This window comes from Notamacropus eugenii, chromosome 2, assembly GCF_028372415.1.
Source record: "Notamacropus eugenii isolate mMacEug1 chromosome 2, mMacEug1.pri_v2, whole genome shotgun sequence".
NCBI lineage: Eukaryota > Metazoa > Chordata > Mammalia > Diprotodontia > Macropodidae > Notamacropus > Notamacropus eugenii.
In genome coordinates this window covers 10,645,331-10,666,108 of record NC_092873.1, presented here as the reverse complement: position 1 = coordinate 10,666,108, position 20,778 = coordinate 10,645,331, and the positions used below count along the sequence as shown (strand labels likewise).

Here is a 20,778-nt window from a genome sequence, read left to right as displayed (position 1 = left end):
GGAGTGCAATATGCGCTTTTTACACTTTGGCCTCAGTAATGCTTTCATCATTCTTTTAAAATATGATGGTGAAGGGTAGGTTACCATCACTAGGAGAACACACTGCAGGTCTCACTTTTTCCATCCCGAAAATGAGAGGTTTTGACTTAACAACTTCTAAAAGATTTAAATCAGTGTTGCTGTGAAAACGCTACCGCTATCAGCAAAGAGAATTTTCTGAGGACTTCCACTAAGAAATTTATGACTTATCACTTCATTGTTCTGGAGATAATATAATTGTACCAAGACAATGATTCTAAACGTAGGACAAATGCTTGTCTTCAGCTCCTAAGAGGAATTAGCTATTGCAACAGCATGTTTGATTTGGAGTTTGAAGAGACGTGGTTTGAAACACTGCTACTACTACGTACTGAGTGTGACAATGGGCAGGTTATTCAGTAATATCTCCTACCCTAAGTCCTGATGTGTAAAATGGGGAGAATAATCTAAATATTTCCTTCTTAAGTGTGTTGCAAATTTTAGCCGTGATAATATATTGGAAGAACTTTCTAAAATACCTTAAAAGGCAACGTGGCATGAAGACTTCACACAGGCCTGAAAGGATTTATTAGAAGTGATGATTAGTGATAGGAGTAGAACCAGGAAAACTCTGTACACAGAAAAAACCACAGTGTGCAATGAATTTTTCTGGTACACTTAGTAATTCATTGCCATGCAAGTACCTAAAAGATTCTGAATGGCCTCTGGAGGCAAACCGCCTTGCACATCCTGAGACAGAAATACTGAACTGGATAACAGAATGAAGCAGACCATTTTCCTTTGGATTATGTTTTGTTTTATGGTTTCTCCCATTCATTTTAATTGTTCTCTGCAACGTGAAAAACAGGAAAATGTGTTTAATAGGAATGTACGTGTAGAACCTATATAAGATTGTACACAGAATCAGGGAGGGTGTGTGTAGAGAGAGGTGATGGAGGAGAAGGAAAGGGAAAACATCTAAGCTATATGGAAGTGATTCTAGAACACGGAAAACAAAAAAATAATTTAATATAAAAAGGCAACGTGTAAATATTAAGTATTTTTATTTTTATTGTAGCGCTTTGACTATCCAGTTTGGAATAGAATGGATAGAGCAAAGGAAATAAAATATGCTGAAAGGCAGCTTCGTGGGACTAGAAGTTTACTTCATATCTTCAGATTGATGAAGCACTTTTAAGACCTGTTCTTTTTGAAAACTGAGTTGGACAGAAATGTGAAATAGGTGAAACTCCCTTAATTTAATTTTTTCTGAGGAAACTCTGCTTCTTGGCACCTTGGCATTTATTTTGAATTACTAAGGAAAATCAGAATACATAATTTTGTTTTGAGTAACATTTTTTTTCTGTTTGTTATATTTAGATTCCTAACGGCAATGAGAAAGAAAAATGTCTGTTGAATAAAAATCTAATCCTACACGACGAAGTTGCCAAGCTCAAACTCGAACTAGACACAGTAATAATTAAGGATGAAGAAAAAGAATGTCATTGTATGGAAGATATAAAAGTTTGAAAAGAAAAGATTGAGGAGCTTCAAAAGAATTACAACTGAATGCAGAAGTCTTAAGAAAAATTACATTCCAGTGCAGTGGAAAAGTACATGATCTGACGACTGAAAATGCAGTGCTGAACTTTAAATTGAACAATGCAAAACAGAGACAGAGTAGAGAGAGTAATTGCATCATGAAGTTCCCATGCGATTTCTGCTGTTCTCGATCATGAGCAAAGTGAGTCATCAAACTAGCCCATGAACATTCCTTTCAGGGAGAATGAGATGAGTGGCTTTGTTTACAACACAAGCTATCATGACACCCCTAGCTTAAGAGAGAACAATGGTGTCCTTCCTCATGAGCTGTCTAAAGCTGAAAGAAAAACCAATAGTTTAGAGAATTAGCTGTCTGGTGCACGATTGCCTCAGGGAAAAGACACCCATTTAAAAAGCATACAGAGAGAATTAAACCTTGCCCAACAGAAGAAAAGGAACTTCAACACACAAATCAACTGAAAAAGGGGAAAGTGAACAGTTACATTATCAAATGGGAATCTATCCAAGAAAGATTAGCACAAATCCAGATTGAAAATATGTTGTTTCAGCAACAGCTTGAAGACACCCAAAAGAAAACCATGACTAAAGAAAAGTTCTTGAGTGAATCCCAGGTACTGTTCATTGATCTCTTGAATACAGTTTGTGCTGACACTGAAAAACAAGTTCTTACGGTAGAATAGAGAAGTAAAGTGTTGACCAGTGAATGTATGTACTTAAGAGAGCAAATGTGTATATATGAAAATGTGAAGGCTGAAAGAGAGGTACGGTTTTAAAAATTCTGCTTGGGTAAACATTTAACTTTTTGAAATGAAAGTCAAAATTGATTTGATGAAGATAATTTAAGCATTGAATTTTCAGCAGGCACGCAATATTATTAACTTTTATTGTCAAAATTTTGAATTGTAAGAAAGAAGAATGAGAAGCAATAGTATGATAAAATAATACCATAAAAATGCATAAGTAAGTGTGAATTTAATAATAGTAATGAAATGTAATACAGTAAAATACAGGTAATTAAGTTCATAAAAGTAAATGCTTAACATATCAAATTAAAATTTTTATTAAATAGAAATAAATTTTCATAAAGAAAATATTTATGTAGAAATAAATAAAAATAAATACATAAAAGTATAAAAACAAAATAAAAAAATAAAGTGTCAGTATCATCTTTTAGGTAAGATGACTCACTTTGCTTAAAGAAATTGTATAGTCAATGAAATTTTCTTTTCATTAGCATAGATAGTGTTATCTCTTGTGCATAGATATTGATTAATTTATTATTCTCATTCCTTTCCAAATATTCCATTTTCTTAATGAAATACAATAAATTATTTGAAATGCTAAAACTTCTGAAGAATCCTACAAAATTTTGCTAGGAATAATGTAGCAATTAAAATCACATATCTCCCTTGAGATACTCGTGAGTATTACCGTTACCCTTTTCATAAGATTTTTAAAATATTTATCAGTCTGACGAGTTTTTCTTCATACTCCTTTGAACTAGTTTTAGAAACATTGAAGAGTGAATCATATTTTTAGTGGAATTCCAATGACTAGTCTCTACTTTTCTTTAAAATTTAGGACAGTATTTCTATTAAAAGGAATATAATTATGCACTAAGCATTAATATTTTTTGTGTTAATAAACTTATTTTTTTTTTTGCAGCTACAAAGTCAACCAGTACATATTTACTTTTTTTTTGGATTTTTTAAAAATTTATTTATTTAGCTTTTAACATTCATTTTCACAAAATTTTGGGTTCCAAATTTTCTCCCCATTTCTCCCCTCCCCCCGCCCCAATTCACTGAGCACTCTAATTGCCCCTATTACCGATCGACCCTCTCTTCCAACATCCCTTCCTTCCCTTGTCCCGATCTTCTCTTTTGAACTGTAGGGCTAGATAACTTGTTATACCCCATTACCAGTATTTCTTATTTCCTAATAGTAAGAACAATACTTGAGAGTTGTTCCTAAAACTTTGACTTCCAACTGTTCTTCATCCCTCCCTCCTCACCCATTCCCTTTGGGAAACAAGCAATTCAATATAGGCCATGTCTGTGTAAGTTTGCAAATGACTTCCATAATGGTCGTGTTGTGTAAGACTAACTATATTTCCCTCCATCCTATCCTGCCCCCCATTGCTTCTATTCTCTCTTTGGATGCTGTTGCTCCCCAAGAGTGATGACTTCAAATTGCTCCCTCCTCCCAATGCTCTCCCTTCCATCATCCCCCCCACCCTGCTTATCTCCTTCTCCCCCACTTTCCTGTATTGAAGATCAGTATTCATACCAAAATGAGTGTGCATTTTATTCCTTCCTTTAGTCGAATTGATGAGAGTAAGCTTCATGTTTTTCTCTCACCTCCCCTCTTTTTCCCTCCACTGAAAAGTCTTTTGCTTTCCTCTTTTATGACAGATAATTTTCCCCATTCCATTTCCCCCTTTCTCCTCCCAATGTATTTCTCTCTCACCACTTAATTCCATTTTTTTTAAAGATATGATCCCATCCTCTTCAATTCACTCTGTGCTGTGTGTGTGTGTGTGTGTGTGTCTGTGGGTGTGTAATCTTACCAACTACTCAGATACTGAAAAGTTTGCAGAGTTACAAATATTATCTTTCCATGTAGGAATGTAAACATTTCAATTTTAGTAAGTCCCATATGACTTCTCTTTGCTGTTTACCTTTTCATGCTTCTCTTCGTTCTTGTGTTTGAAAGTCAAATTTTCTTTTCAGCTCTGGTCTTTTCATCAAGAGTACTTGAAAGTCCTCTATTTCATTGAAAGACCATTTTTTCCCCTGAACTAATATACTCAGTTTTGCTGGGTAGGTGATTCTTGGTTTTAGTCCTAGTTTCTTTGACTTCTGGATAATCACATTCCATGACCTTCGATCCCTTAATGTGGAAGGTGCTAGATCTTTTGTTATCCTGATTTTATTTCCCCAGTACTTGAATTGTTTCTTTCTAGCTGCTTGCAAGATTTTCTCCTTGACCTGGGAACTCTGAAATTTGGCCACAATGTTCCTAGGAGTTTCTCTTTTTGGATCTCTTTCAGGTGGTGATCCGTGGATTCTTTCAATATTTATTTTGCTCTCTGGTTCTAGAATCTCAGGGCAGTTTTCCGTGAAAATTTCATGAGAGATGATGTCTAGGCTCTTTTTATGATCATGGCTTTCAGGTAATCCCAAAATTTTTAAATTGTCTCCCCTGGATCTATTTTCCAGGTCAGTTGTTTTTCCCCATGAGATATTTCACATTATCTTCCATATTTTCATTCTTTTGGTTTTGTTTTGAGATTCCTTGTTTTCTTATAAAGTCATTAGCCTCCATCTGTTCCATTCTAATTTTTAAAGGACTATTTTCTTCAGTGAGCTTTTGGACCTCCTTTTCCATATAGCTAATTCTACTTTTTAAAGCATTCTTCACCTCATTGACGTTTTGAAACTCTTTTGCCAATTGAGTCAGCCTATTTTTGAAGGTGTTATTTTGTTCAGCATTTTTTTGGGTCTCCTTTAACAAGGTGTTGGCCTGCTTTTCATGCTTTTCTTGCATCTCTCTCATCTCTCTTCCCAGTTTTTCCTCCACCCCTTTAACTTGATTTTCAAATTCCTTTTTGAGCTCTTCCATGGCCTGAGCCCATTGAATATTTATTTTGGTTGTTTGGGATACGGAAGCCTTGACTTTTATGTCTTTCCCTGAGGGTAAGCATTGCTTTTCCTCATCCAAATGTATGGGAGGAGACATCTGCTCACCAAGAAAGTGACCTTCTACAGTCTTATATTTTTTCCCTTTTTTGGGCATTTTCCCAACCAGTTACTTGACTTTTGGGTCCTTTGTCAAGAGTAGGGTATTCTCCGGGAATCTGTGAGATTTCACTTCCTCCAAAGTGGCACAATCAAGCGTGTCCTGGTCTGGATGCAGAGAGGGATTTCTATGCCAAGAATCTTAGCAGATACCTCTCCACTGGCACTTGGCCTCGAGTTCCCAAGTCAGCACTTGGGGCTGATTTTCAGATAGGCTGGATGGCAGGGCCACCATTCAGTGTGAAGCAAAGAGCAGCTAGCCCAGGGCCTCCACCCAGGGCAGAGGCAAGACTCAGCTCTTCAATGGCCCCAGGGGTTTTTACGCTCCAACAAGGGAGCTACCATAGGGGCTGCTGTGCAAGATCTGTGGCCACTGCCTGCTGCCAGAGCTATGGGGAAGCCATCTCCCTTCCTGGTCTGCTGATTGAACCCCATCACTGGCCTTTGGTGCCTGTGGGCCAAGGGGTTTGAGGCCTCACTGTTGCAACTGCAGATTCAGCCCCTGAGGTGTCCTCACTAAACTTATTTTTTAATTGTTTGGGCATCCCTACTAATTTTTTTTTTTCTCAGTATTTTTTATTGTTTTAATAACTATCCTTGCTCAGTGTCCAAAATTGCAGTTTCTAGAATCATTGCCTTTTATTTGTTGAATATGCATTGCCCCTTACAATCTACTAGCAGTTCTCATTCTCTCTGATTCATCATCAATTCAATGGGGAAACACGTCACAAAAAAATTTTTAAATTTTATTTTTAGTATATGTGGTCATGAATTTGAATCCAGTCCTTCCATACTACAATTCAGTTTACTTGTATGAATTTAGTTAATTAGGTCAGTTTTATTTTCACAAGTTTTTATTGCCATCTTTCTGCTTTCTGCTTCCTTCAAAAATTTACTAGACGTTATTTAAATTTAGTGTTTCAAGGCACTTAATATTATCTAATAAGAGAAAAAAAAGCTTTAGTTCCTTTTATTTTTTGGTTTCATTTTCTCTTACTCATTGGTGCATTCATATACTTTACTGTATGGTGAAGTGAAGATGATATTTTGTAGCATATCTCTCTATGCATTTGTGACTGTGTATTTCTGTGCATATTTGGACATATGGATATGTGCATATGGATGAATATACTTAAGTATGTAGAAACACTGACCTTGCAATATACTGTGTATACATAAGTGGGAAAACTATTTTTATTGTTTCCATTTTCTCTGTCCATTGGCTACAGCCAGACGTGTAATTCCCATTCTAATGGATAAGAGAATTGCTTTGAAGGCTTGGCAAAGAGAGTTGAACATGTGAAAGGTAGTTAACAAGGATATATGTTGCGGTTTTGGCTGCGAGCAAACTAAAACATACTTGTCAAGTGCTTTTACTAAGCCTGATAAGGATATCAGCGCCTATGTTCATTCTCAAGGGGAAACTATGAGAGGAACGAAAATGCATCCCTTTCTTATGCATGTCTTCCTCATTGTAAAGGCAGGGGCAGAGAAAGAAAGTAGTTCACGTTTCTGAAAAAGGGAAGGGGAAACCCCTAATGTTTCTATCAAATATAAAAACTATTGATTATTCCCACTCCATTACATCACCTTCCATGTCAATTTCAGATAAAAGAGTTTAGTCTCTAGGTAACTTTGGAGGTCTTTTAATTTTTCTCTGAAAGAGGTGATGGGGAAATCAGGTTGAATGCATTGCTTAATGGGGAGTACACTGAGCAAGAAGAAGACAGCATTTGATCCATGCTGAGTGGAGGTGAAGTTGTATAGTTAATTGAGGTTTGTAGTCTCAGGAGCCAAGTTCCAATCCTTTTCTCTCTCAATGACTGCCTTTAGGACCGTGAGCAATTCATTTAACTTCGTTGGGCTTCAGTTTTCATGTTGGCAAAATGAGGTGCTTGTATTAAATAGTCCTTAAGATATCTCTAGCTGTAAATCTATGGTAATTATGAATATATAAATGAAGTTAAGTTGAAAGAGAAAATATTAATTTCTGTACATTTTAAAAGTGTATTCGTATTTTTATGAGCTAATATCATGTCATGGAATCATGAACAGAAATAATTTGGAAATATTTCACTCAGGTTACAGTAAGAAAGCTTCAACAAGAACTTGCTGATTCTTTGTGATATCATTCCATGACAGTAGTTTCACAAGTTGCATCATTTTATCGAACTGATTTTGAAAATAAGAAAAAACTACAGAAGAAATTAGATCAAAGGAAAAGTAATGTATGTATGCATAAAATCTGTAATTTCTCACTGGTTAACGGAAAGTGTGTTGAGTGTGCTATTTCCTTTATTTCATCAATATTATAAATTTTCTGAACACTATGCCTGTCATTTACACTCACATAAAGCCAGACATAAAAACTCCACCAACTGTACACTTGAATTTTAATATATTAAATTATATTATATTTAATAATTTTTTTTAATTTTTCATTTGTAACATATTTCATATCACATAAAACAATTCCCACCTTTGGTCGGGTGATATCTCTTTTAAAGTGTTCACAATGTAGACCGCAATGTAATTTTTTTTAGCAGTATCCAACTGAGATACTAATGATAACTATGTATGCTAACTTCATAAGCCCTTGTCCTAATTGTCTCCACATTCCTACTAAGAAGTAGACGACCTTAGCTTACTGTTGTTGTTCTGAACTCCTAAGCCTAATAGCTTAATTTTAGACTTGACCTTGGATGTTCCCCTACCAACAAGCTATAATTTAATTGATCTCGTATTAGGCTTACCACCCTTTTGACTAGAGGAAATTGCCACTAAGTGTTAGGACATTGCAGCGAAAAACAAATCTCCCCAAATTCCTGTCAGTTTCAGGCAGGAATAGATTGTCAACTTGCATTCACTGAGGCTTCGAGTCTGCCAGCTATCAGTGGGGAAATTGAGTCAGGAGAATCCTACCTCAGCCCAGGCTGTACAGCCGCTCTCCCACCCTTCCCATGAGATCACCTTTTTCAATTCCTATACAGGCTTAATGGCACCATGGATTGGAGGCTCAGATTACTATTTTGCTATCCATATATGGAGTTAGATTCAGAATAACAGTCACTTAGTAGTCTCATAGCATCTTCAAATAGCAAGTTGCAATGACCACGGTTTCAGTTATGACTATAATTTCACATTGGCTAAGGCACATCTTTTGAGAGAAGTCTTAAGTGACTTTCATGCCGTTCTATACCTGTTTTAGTTCCCACTTAAATAACGATCATAAAAACAAATTTACCAATCAAACCTTAACCTTTCCATCAATGCCCATTTTACCCCAGGTTACCTGACTCTAGGAGGTTTAGAATAAAATGCATTTCCCCAATCTAACGATGTCTCTGGTGTAGTCTCAGTAATTAATTCTGTCAATTGTTTTAATGTTAAGTGCTTTAACATCACTTTGTAACATGTCCAATTATTCTCCCTATCTCTCCCGTCCCCCCACCCACTAATTCCCTGCATTCTGATTACCCCTTCACTCAATGAGCCCTCCCTTCCATCACACCACACCCTTCCCTTTTCCCCATCTTCTGTCTTATCTTGTAGGGCAAGATAAATTTCTGTACCTCACTACCTGTGTTACCTGTTTATGGGTTATATGCAATAAAAATTATCAGCATTCCTTTCTACTGCTTTGAATTCAACCTTCTTTCCATCCCTCTCTCCTTCTCTCCCTCCCTCCCTCCCTACTCATCCCCCTGAGAAGGCAAATAATTTAATACAGAGTAAATACAGGCCGCTTTGAAGAAGACTTCTATAATAATCATGTTTTCTAATACTAACTATATTTCCCTGTATCCTGTTCTATTTCCCGTTATGTTTTATTCCTTCATTTAACCTTCTTCCTTCCCAAAAGTGTTTATTTCTAGTTATTCCCTTCTTCCATTTGCCCACCCTTCTATCATTCCCCTCACCCCTCTTGTTGCCTCCTGCGCTACATTCCTCTAGTATAACAGAGATTTTTATACCAATTTGAGTGAGCATTTAATTTCCCTCCTTTAGACGAATGTAGTGAGAGTAGCATCACTTACCCCCTGTCCTCTTCTCCCTTTTCTCCTCCATTGAACTAGATTTTTCTTTATCTCTTTATGAGTTATAGCCCATCCCATTGCATTTCTTCCTTTCTCCTCCCAGTATGTTACTCCCTCACACTTCCGGTTTTTTCTATATATTATTTTTGTAGATATCCTCTCTTCTGATTCAACACAGCCTGTACTCTTTGTCAATGCGTGTGTGTGTGTGCATGTGTGCATGTGTATACAATCCTTCCACCTACCCAAACACTGAGAATAGTCTCAAGAGTTACAAATAATTTCCTTCCAAGTAGGAAGATAAACACTTCAGATTTAGAGAGTTTTTTTATGACTTTTCTTTCCTGTTTATCTTTTGAAGCTTCTCCTGATTTTTGTGTTTGAAAGTCAAATTTTCTGTACAATTCAGGTCTTTTCAACATGAATGCTGCAAAGTCCTCTATATCACTGAATGACCATTTGTTCTCCTGAAGTATTATACTCAGTTTTGCTGGGTAGCTCATTCCTGGTTTTAATCGCAGTTCCTTTGACTTCTAGAATATGCTTTTCCTAGCCCTTCAATCCCTTAATGATGAAGCTAACACATCTTGTGTTATCCTGATTGTATTTCCACAACACTCGAATTCTTTCTTTCTAGCTGATTGCTGAATTTCCTACATGACCTTGGATCTCTGAAATTTGCCATGATCTTCCTAGGAGTTTCTCTTTTCGGGTGTTTTTCTGGAGGTGGTAGGTGGATTCTTTCAATGTTTATTTAGTCCTCTCGTTCTAGAATATCAGCACTGTTTTCCTCAATAATTTCATGGAAGATAATGTCTAGGCTCCTTTTTTGATCATGGCTTTCAGGTAGTCCAATAATTTTTATATCGTCTTCCCAGAATCTATTTTCCAGGTTATTTGCGTTTCCATTGAGGTGTTTCACATTATCTTGTATTTTTTCAAACTCTTTTTTGTTTGTTTTCCAACTGCTCGGTTTATCTTACACTCATTCATTTCCCTGAACTCAGTTCTCTGTTTCAGAGAACTGTTTTGCTCACTGAGCTTTTGAACCTTCTCCTTCTTTTGCCTAATTCAACTTTTTATTGCCTCCTTCTCCTCCCTGGCTTTTTGGACCTCTTTTCCCAATCGAGTCAGTCTCTTTATAAAGGTTTTATTTTCCTCAGCATTTTTGTGATTGTCCTTGAACCAGGTGCTACCTTGCTTTTCGAGTTTTTCCATTGCCTGAGTCTACTTTAAGTTCAGTTTGGAGGCCCTGGAGGCAGAGGTCTTAACTTCCTGTGACAGTAAGTCTTGTTCTTTCTTGTCTGAAACGATGGGAGGAGACAGCTGGTCACCAAGAATGTAACCTTTGATGGTCTTACATTTGTTCCCCTTTTGGGGCACTTTCACAGCCATTTACTATCACTCAGGGATGACGTTTAGATCAGCTGCTCCCTACTGCCAGAGGCTTTCAGTTGAGCTTCTTGAGCAATGGACCCAGGTTACTTCCCACCCTCTGTGGCTTCCCGTGTCTGCTCCTGGCCTCTGCCATCACTTTGGGCTATTGCTGAAGAAATCCCTTTACCTCTCCCCAGCTGGGAAATCCCTCCCCCATTGACTTTGGGTGATTTCTGTGTTGCTTGTGGGTTGAAGTAAGTGGGATCCTCCCTGTTAGGAGCTCTTCCCAGAGGTCTCTTCAGGTCCTCTTCCTCCCAGTGCCGCGTGGCCAGGGTTGAGCTCTGCTCTGCTCAGCGTCCTGTGAGATAGACCTTTCCTGTAAGCCTGCAGGTTGCCTTTGACTGGAAACCTCTTTTGCTCTGTTGTTCTGAGACTTCTGTTGCTCTACACTTTGTGGAGAGACCTTTTTACCGTTATTTTGTGGGCTGTAGGGGAAGTGCTAAAGTATATGCATCTTCCTACTCCTCCATCCTAGCCCCACCCAATATTTAATCATTTCACGGCATTCACTCTTTATGTGGTTGCCAATTTTGTTTTTCTAGCCTTACACAAAGAATCAGGTGTTTTTCCAACTGCCAATAATAAGTAAATCATTTCTATCATACTTCATATTTAGAAAGACCTTTACATTTATTTCCTGATTTATTCCCCCAAACAGCACTGTGAAGTAGAAATTATTTGTCTCCTTCTCTTCGAACTACTCCTTGAATAAAAGCAAAATGTCATTTCGTCAAAATTTCTAAATATATAAACTACACATGCAAAATGCCATTGAGAATGGAAGTAATTAGGTAGAGAATCTCATTATTATCTTCTACCTTAATCAAAGTGACCTCACCATGCTGATTTCCAGCTCCATACGTTCAGCACCCTCTTCTTCTCACTTAGTTACACTTCCCTATTTAGTATACCTATCTAAAACCTATCTACTCTTCACTTCAAGGTGCCTTTGAATTACAAAAGTATGATTCTTTTGCCATAACACTTTTTGAACTTTTCATACCTATTGAATTCTTAATCTCCTGAATTCCACTTAGATTTGGACAAACCATAATTTAGTGGTTAACTTTATACTGATTGCCTTATGGTGTTCACATCTGTTAACAAATTATCATGTCCTGATTCTAAGTCTGTTTTTTTCAACTAGATTGTGGTTCCTTGAGGACAAGAATTATTTATTCTTCATTTACTCAATAGAGCTTCCTTTTCCCAGAGTGTTGGCAGTATAAGTAAGTGTTATTACTGTAACAGTAAAAGAAGTTGTAGTAGTTGTTCTAGCAGTAGTAGTACTAGTAGTAGAAAAATAAGAACAAGGAAAGTAAATGTTTATTTGTCGATTTTATCATGAATTGAAAGTTTACCCAACATTAAATTTGTTCTAAGGCAATAATGGGCCTAAAGCATTTTTTTGTTTTTCTGGTCTTATTTTTTATGCATTTTCAATTTCCCAGAGACCCAGTGGCAAAATAGAAATTCAGTATAAAATTATTTCATTCTCAACATTTTTAGTATTAGAAATTGTTACGATGAATGTGAAGTTAATCGTAGAATAACATGGCAGTCAAAGTCTCACAACCTGCTCCTTTTATTACTATAAAATGCCTTTCTCCATAATCAGTTGCTTTCCCACAGTTACATGTATTATGTAGTAGGCTATTTATCATGATACCAGCCCAAAATTATAGAAATAGATATTTCTGATAACGTTCAAAACACAGTTTCAACCTAGTATCCATCATACGTGGAAAACTAAGCAAAATCTATGTCAAAGCAGTCAAAAAGAGAACTTTGGATGGTGAGAATTTTCAGAGATACATTGGGGAATTTTGTATAGAGATTTGAACCTAGACTTTCAAAGATCTGCCTTCATATATGGTCTTAGGTGCGAAGGCATAGCAAGGAAGCAACAATTTAGAGTCCATCTCTGACAACATGAAATTGGTCATTTAATTCACACTCAGGGGAAAGTGGCACCATTTCTTGTCTAATTTTCCTGATGATGAAAATGTTCACTATGTAAGACTTCAGTGAAATGATAGTTACTTTCTTCATCAAAACTTATTTCATCAACCAGTGACTGTTAATTATGCAAATAGTACTATGATTGATTCTGAACAGGTTACAAAGACTTGGTGTAAGACATGGCCTCTTACCTTGAAGAATTTTCAATCTCACTGGGAAGCCAATACAAAACAGAGGAAGTTCATTTATTATACAAGGTAGAATTTAAAGAAGTATTAAATAAATGCTATACCTGTAAGTATTTATATAAAGGAGAGATTATTATAGTTGGAGATTAGCGCAGGTGATGTTGATCCATTACTTGGTTTCCAACGCCAAAAATATTCCATATAAATTTGCTAAGTTAGTACCTCTGCTGGAAGAACAATTGCCGAATACCTACATTATATATGTATATATCTATATATATATATATATATATATATCTATACACACACATGCATATATATGTATATATGCATATGTGTATATGTGTATATCTGTTCCCCTATATATATGTACACAGAAACATATGCATGTGTACATACACAAATTGTCCAAAATCTGCGTCTGACTGTGACTTTTACCAGATTTTGAGTCCTACCTCAGTCCATTGCTATCCACATGATTTTCAACAAATGGCTTCCTGTTTCAGGCCTCTGATTCCTCATTTATTCCATGACGTGCTAACTCATCGCTAGTATCCCTTTCTGCTCTCACAATCTATATTTCTAAAAGAGTAAACTGCACTTCTGTTACACACCTAGCAATGGATATGAATTGGACTGAATAGTTGTTGAGGGTCCCTTACAATTTTGAAATGATATCCTTATTCCCTTTCGTTTTCAATAGCCTCCTTTTCTTAGAATTTTTATCTCTTTTCCATCCTTTCTCACATTCTATATTCCAGTTAAAGTTAAAATGTCTCTGCAGAATTCTAAAGAAAAAAGTGATGAAAAACTTTACAATATTGTTCTGCCCAGGTTGAAGAGCAAAATGACACTCAAAGACAAAGGCAGGGTCTGAGTGTCAGTTCTTTGCAAGATGGAATTCTGAATAAGCCTCCATGAGTGAACAAAGAAATAGAAGCTACTACTTCCAAAATGACTCAGGCTGGTCACCATTTCGAGTGAGCAGTAACGCCGATGGGTGAGTGGCGATACAAATACATGGAAGACAACACTCCATCAGGAAAAAGCTGTTCAGAATATCTCTGTCAAGCCAACAGATGGCTATTGGCAACCCCCTTCCACCAGAGTACATAAATGCCAGAAAGACTGTCCTCCTCACAAACCAACTGCAGTAACTGCAGAAGGTTGTCCTGAAGGCTCTATGGCAGCACAGTTTCTCTTTACCCTTCCAGCAGACTGTGGATGCGGCCAAGCTCACTCTCCCAGATTATTACAGCCTCCTAAAGCTCTTGGAACATAAATACTATGCGGAAGCCTCAGAATGTATAGAAGACTTGAAAATATTGTTTTGCAATTGTTTTGCAAGCCAGGTGATGACATTGTTCTAATGACACAAGTCTTAGAGAAACTGTTTCTGCAAAAACTGTCTCAAATGCCTTCAGAACAACTAGTGGCAGGTGGAAAGGAAAAAAAATGAAAAGGTACTCAACAATCTTCAGGAGTTTCCACTATGAAAGAAAAACCATTCCCTAAGGCATCAGAAAAGATAGCTAAACAGCAAGTGATTCCATCTCCTCTATGTCCTCAGACGTTACTTTCTGCATTGCACATTGCTAAACTAGCTCCACCAAGCTATAACACACAAGCTGTAACATAAGTGAAAAGGGGTGTGAAAAGGAAAGCAGATACTACAACCTGTATAACGTGGATAGATACAGCAAGTAGTGAATCTTCATCAAGCCTGGTTGAGCACAAATCTGCTAAAATACCACTTGTAATAGAAAAAGTTGTCAAGAATATCATACCAGATTCTCAGCAAAAATATAGAGTTGGGAACATGTTAAATTAACTGAGTAATTAAAATACCGTAATGAAATTCTTGAAGAAATGTTTTCAAAGGACGAAGTAGCATATACTTGACCTTTCCATAAGCCTGTTGCTAGTACTGCTCTAGGACTCCATAAGTACAATGATGTTGTCAAAAATCCAATGGACCTTGGCACAACTAAAGAAAAAGGTATAACCAGAAATGTAAGGATGCACGTGAATTTGCTGCAGATGTTCAGTTAATGTTTATGAATTGCTGCAAGTATAACCCACCAGATCTTGAGGTGGTAGTGATGGCAAGAACACTTCAGATGTTTTTGAGATTCAGTTTCCAAGATCACAGATGAACCCATTGCAAGAATGTCTATGTGCTATATAGAAAAGGATGTCACCAAAGCATTCTGTAGAGAAAGTAGCAGTGATGCTTGCCAGGCCTAGAGGCCTGAGGGCTACCCGAGTCTTCTTACCTCTATCCCGAGGTCTTCGGTTGGCCAAACCGGATGCTCGTATGAGAGAAAGGACGTTCCAGAGTCGAACAAGGGTTGAGCTTTATTTCAGGGTCTAGTTACAAGTGCAGGGGAATTCTTCCTTAGGAGGGAACGAAGAATCTCCCAAGGAGGCAAAGATCTTACAATAAGAGATTGGAAGTAGAAGTATAAGTGGGGAGAGAGGGGGAGGGGAGAGAAGAGAGAGGAAAAGCTGAGCCTTGTTGTCCTCACCACTCCGTGCCCCTCCGCCCAAGAGAGCTTTCAGGCTTTCCTGATCCTACTTAAACCCTCTAGCAGCATAGTTTTCTTCTGAATTCCGGGCTGTTAGATAACAATAGTGTGCCCAGATCTGGAACAATGTCGAGGGCGGGGAGAGCTCTCTCCCATCACGTTTCTCACGGGAAGAGGCGGAAATACACGAGATAGCTCGGTTCACCTCGATTCCCAGTCGTTTCCTGGGGGGTCTCGTGAGAACTCTAAGATTTAGAAGTTCCCACCTTTACCCGCCCGAGACTGTCCACCTGGAATTGAGCTTCCATCCCCAGCAGATGCTTCCTTTGAAGACAACTCTTTTGGAGAGTCTCCTGATGAGAGAGTGAAAAACTGCAGGAGCAGCTTAAATGTGTTCATCAACACCTGCAAGTTCTGTCTGAAGGACCTTACCAAAAGCTGAAGAAAAAGAATAAAAGATCTAAAAGAGAGAAGCAGAAAGAAACAAAAAAAAAATGTATCAATAAAGATGAAAGTGAGAGGAAAAAAAATTAAGCAAACAACTACAGAAAAAGCTGAAAAATAGCCTGCCAAACATTTCAAGGAACAAATGTTGGCAATAAATCTGCGGAGGAAGATAATGCTAAGCCTAGGAACTATGATGAAAAAAGGCAGTTAAGCTTGGCTATCAACAAACGCCGCAGAGATAAACTTGTGTGAGTCGTCCATATAACAGAGTTAGGAGAGCCATCTTTACTGAATTCTAATTCTGATGACATAGAAATTGATTTTGAAACACTAAAAGCATAAATCCTGAGAGAAATAGAAAAATACGTTATGGTGTGGGAAAGAGACCCAGGAAATCTCACACTGTGAAAACACAAGTGTCCAAGGACATGCGGGGGCGGGGGAGTGCGGGGCACAAGGTTGAGCCAGAAGAGCAGCAGCAGTGACGGCGGTGGCAGCAGCTCCTCAGGCTGGGGTAGCAGCAGCAGCAACTCGAGCTCTTCTGATAGCAGGGATTCACGTTCAGGTTAGTGTCCCTTTTCCATCTCTCTGTGTAGGTGGCACACCTGTTCCTTGAAAGACCAGAACTGTTCTCTTTATGGAGTATTTGTTGCATCCAACAGGAAGGTGTGATTTGTACTTCCAGGTCCATTTGCCTTGCTTTCCATCCCAATCTTTCCCTCCCACCTTCAAGTATGTGAACTTGTATAAGTCTCTCATAGACTGGTAATGTCCCAGAGATAATTAATAGTTGATGAAAACAGAGACGATTGCTTAATAAAAAGTTTGAAAATGTGAGATCTCCATCAACTTATCACAATAATAAAGGGTCGCTAAAGGCATGTCACTTCATAGTGACTGTGACTATCATCTGGTTCCTCATGGTAAGCAAGCCTAAAAAATGTTGTCTCTGGTGTGGGATACTTCAGTCATAAATCCTCATCAGCAAAATGGGGAGGATGACTACAAATATGTCTCTCAAAAGGTTCATCAAAGTTTTAGGTGACATGATGTTTTGAAAGTACTTTTGAAAAACCGTAGAAGGCCCACATAAATAATTAGGTTTTGCTATTTTTATTGTAACATCGTGACTAATCCGTGTGGGATAGAATGGATAGTGCAAAAGAAATCAAATATACCGAAAGCAGACAGCTTTGTGGGCTTAAAATTACAGTCCATATTTTCTGACTGATGAAGCACTTTTAAGACCTGTTCTTTAGGAAAATTGAGTCTGACAGAAATGTGAAATAGAAGAAACTTCCTCAGTTTACCGAAAACACTATCCATCTTGGCCTCCTGGGGTTGATTTTGAATTTCTAAGCAAAACTCATAATTCATGAATTTATTTTCACTAACATATTTTCTGTTTATTATGTTTGGGTTCCTGTTAGGAATGAAAAAGAAAAATATCTTTTGGATAAAAATGGAATCATACAGGATGAATTTGCCATGTTCAAAGTGGATGTAGACGCAGAAACAATTAAGGATCAGGAAAAATAAAATCAATATGTAGAAGACATTGAAGTTTTAAAAGCAAAGAATGATGAACTTCAAAAGGAATTACAACTGAATAAAGAAGCATTAATTAAATTCATATTCCACTAGGGTGGAAAAAATAAAAGTTCTGACAACTGGGAATGCAGCGCTGAACTCTAAATTAAACAATGCAAAGGGAAGGACAGCAGTCTAGAGAAAGAAACTGCATCATACTGTTCCCTTCTGATTTTTGCTCTTCATGCTCATGAGCCAAATGGGACATCAGAGAGAGCTCTTGAACATTCCTTTCAGGGACAACGTGAAGAATAGCTTCGTTTACAACACAAACTAAGTCATGACTTTTCTAGCCTAAGAGAAAACCGTGGTTCCCTTTGTTAAGAGCTCTCTAAAGGTGAACATAACCACTAGGTTAGAAAAAGAGGTGTACCATGTACATGATTCCCTCAGAAAAAAGACATTCATTTGAGAAAGCATACAGAGAGAATTACACCATGCAAAACAGAAGGCAAAAGGAATTTGAAAACACAATTGACAGGAAAAGGATGAACCGATCAAATGCGTTGTCAAAGGGGCATGGTCAAGATGCTGGAGTAGAAGCACGCACCTCTAGCACTCTCCTCCCACAGCCCATTAGATACGTGTAAAAATTAAATCTAAACAAACTCGAGAGCAGCACAAGCCACAAAATGTCAGATTGAAAGAGATTTCCAGCCCTGAATAGCCTTGAAGTCCACAGAAAAGGTCTGTCATGCTGTGCAGAGTGAACCACAGAATAGGTAGCACAGTGACAGGGACAAGACTGGAGCAGGCCTCAAGAAAGCACCAGCAGCAGCTGCAGGTCCCATATTCCTCAACTCACAAATGCCAAAGACAGCTTCAAAGGTCAGTGAGAAAGCTCTTTCATTTGGGTGAGAAGGGAATGCAGCAGTCTAGGTGCAGGACCCTTGCAGTTGCATCTTCCATTGTTGGAGCCCTGGCCTAAACCCCTGGGTGAATTGAGAAACTGATGTGGATCTCAATCCTGAGTGGGGACCTTGGGGTTAGAAGGAATGGTAGCTGGTGTGGTGGAGCTAGTGGAGTCTCTGTAGAGGGAATACTGCTCACTGACCCGACCAGAGGCCAGGAGAGGAATCAATCCCTCCCCCTTGTTTTTGCCACCTCGCAGGAACTGAGAACTTACATGTAACCAGAGTAGACCCTCCTCTTGAAAAAGGATTCAAAAGTCAAGAAACTGGCTGGGGAAAAGTTCAAACAAGGGAAAAACCATGAGTATAAAAGACTATTTTCTTTGTGAACGGGTATTTCTTCCATTCTTTGGATGAGGAAGAACAATGCATACCATCAAGGGAAGTCAAGTCTTCTACATCCTAAACCTCTAAAATACATATGCAGTGGTCTCAGGCCATATAAAAGGTCAAAAATGATTTTCAAAATCAGCTAAGAGAGGTGGAGGAAAATTGGGAAGTGTTATGAGCGTAATGCAAGAACATCATGAAAAACGAGTCAACAGCTTGCGAAAAGACAACCAAAAAAATACTGAAAAATTTAGCACCTTTAAAAATAGACTATCTCAAATGGCTAAAGAAGCCCAAAAAGCCAATGAGGAGAAGAATGCTTTAAAGAGCACAATTAGTGAAATGGAAAAGGAGGTTCCAAATCTCACTGAAGAAAATAGTCCTTGAAAAATCAGAAAGGAGCAGATGGAAGCTATTGACTTAATGAGAAACCAAAAAATTACAAAACACCACCAAAACAATGAAAAGTAAAGAAGATAATGTGAAATATCTCACTGGAAAATCAACTGACCTGGAAAACAGGTCCAGGAGAGACAACTTAAAAATTAAGGAACTACCTGAAAGCCATGATCAGAAATAGAGCCTAGACATCATCTTTCATGAAATTATCAAGGAAACTTGCCCTGATATTGTGGAACCAGTGGACAAAATAAATACTGAAGGAATCCACCAATCACTTCCTGAAAGTGACTTGAAAAAAAAACCCACCTAGGAATATTGCAGGCAAATTCCAGAGATCCCAGGTCAAAGAGAAAATATTTCAAGCAGCCAGAAAGAATCAATTTGAGTATTGCAGCAATACAATGGGGACAACACAGGATCTGGAAGCTTCTACATTACGGGATCAAGGTGCTTGCAATATGATATTGCAGATGTCAAAGAAAATAGGACTAAACTGAAAGATCACCTAGGAAGTGAAACTGAATATAACACTTTAAGAGAAAAAAATGGTCATTCAATGAAATCGAGGACTTTCAAGCATTCTTGACGAAAAGACCAGAGCTGAATAGAAAATTAGACTTTCAAACACAAGAATCAAGAGAAGTATAAAAAGGTAAACAGTGAAGAGAAATCATAAGTTATATACTAACCTGAAATATTTACATTCTTACACGGAATGATAATATTTGTAACTCTTGAAACTCTTCTCAGTATTTAGGTAGTGGAAGGGATTATACACACACATACACACACACACATAAGTAAATATATATGTATATATGGAGAGAGAGGGAGAGAGAGAGAGAGAGAGTGAGAGAGAGAGAGAGAGAGAGAGAGAGAGAGAGAGAGAGAGAGAGAGAGAGAGAGAAGAGAGAGAGAGAGGGAGAGAGGGCAGAGATTGACTTAAATAGGAAGGGATGATATCTAAATAAATAAAATTAAGGTAAGGCAGAGGTGAGAGGGAAAAAGTGAAGCTTGCTCTCATCACGTTTGATTTAAAGAGGGAAGAACATGCAAACTCAATTTGGCATGAAAATTTATCTTACACTACAGGAAAGTACGGGGGAAAGGGATAAGTAGGATTTGGGAGATGACAGAAGGGAGGGTAAATGGGAGGAGGAAGTAATTACAAACAATCAGTTTTGAGGAGTGTTAGAAATGACTCTTGTGAATTGTTTTTTCACATAACTGGGAAATAAGAAATGCAGGTAATGGGGTGTAGAAAACTGTATGGGGTATAGAAATGTATCTTGCCCTACTGGAAAAGAGAGAATATAGAGATATGGGAAGGAAGGGGTGTGATACAAGGGAGGGGAGACTGGGGGAAGGGGTCATGAGAATGTACACTGTTTTGGGGGTGGGGGAGGGGAGAGATGGGGAGAAAATTTAAAACTCACAATCTTGTGGAAATGCATGTTGAAGATTAAAAGTAAATAAATATATTGGGAAAAAATACGCAAAAATACATCTTGTCAAAAACGACCTTATCCAAGAAATACGTGCCCAAATTCAGTGTTCAAATATGT

General features: G+C 37.8%; 1 long non-coding RNA gene and 2 pseudogenes across 1 annotated transcript; all 3 read left to right on the top strand.

Annotated features, from left to right (window-relative positions):
- Window positions 1-1,100: 1,100 nt before the first annotated feature.
- Window positions 1,101-7,647, top strand: LOC140523407 (uncharacterized). Its single transcript, XR_011973392.1, has 3 exons — window positions 1,101-1,261; window positions 1,399-2,192; window positions 7,463-7,647. It is a non-coding gene; the product is annotated as an uncharacterized lncRNA (long non-coding RNA).
- Window positions 7,648-10,888: 3,241 nt separating this feature from the next.
- Window positions 10,889-15,716, top strand: LOC140522490 (bromodomain testis-specific protein-like; annotated as a pseudogene).
- On the top strand, window positions 15,660-18,913 carry LOC140522489 (bromodomain testis-specific protein-like; annotated as a pseudogene).
- Window positions 18,914-20,778: the final 1,865 nt, after the last annotated feature.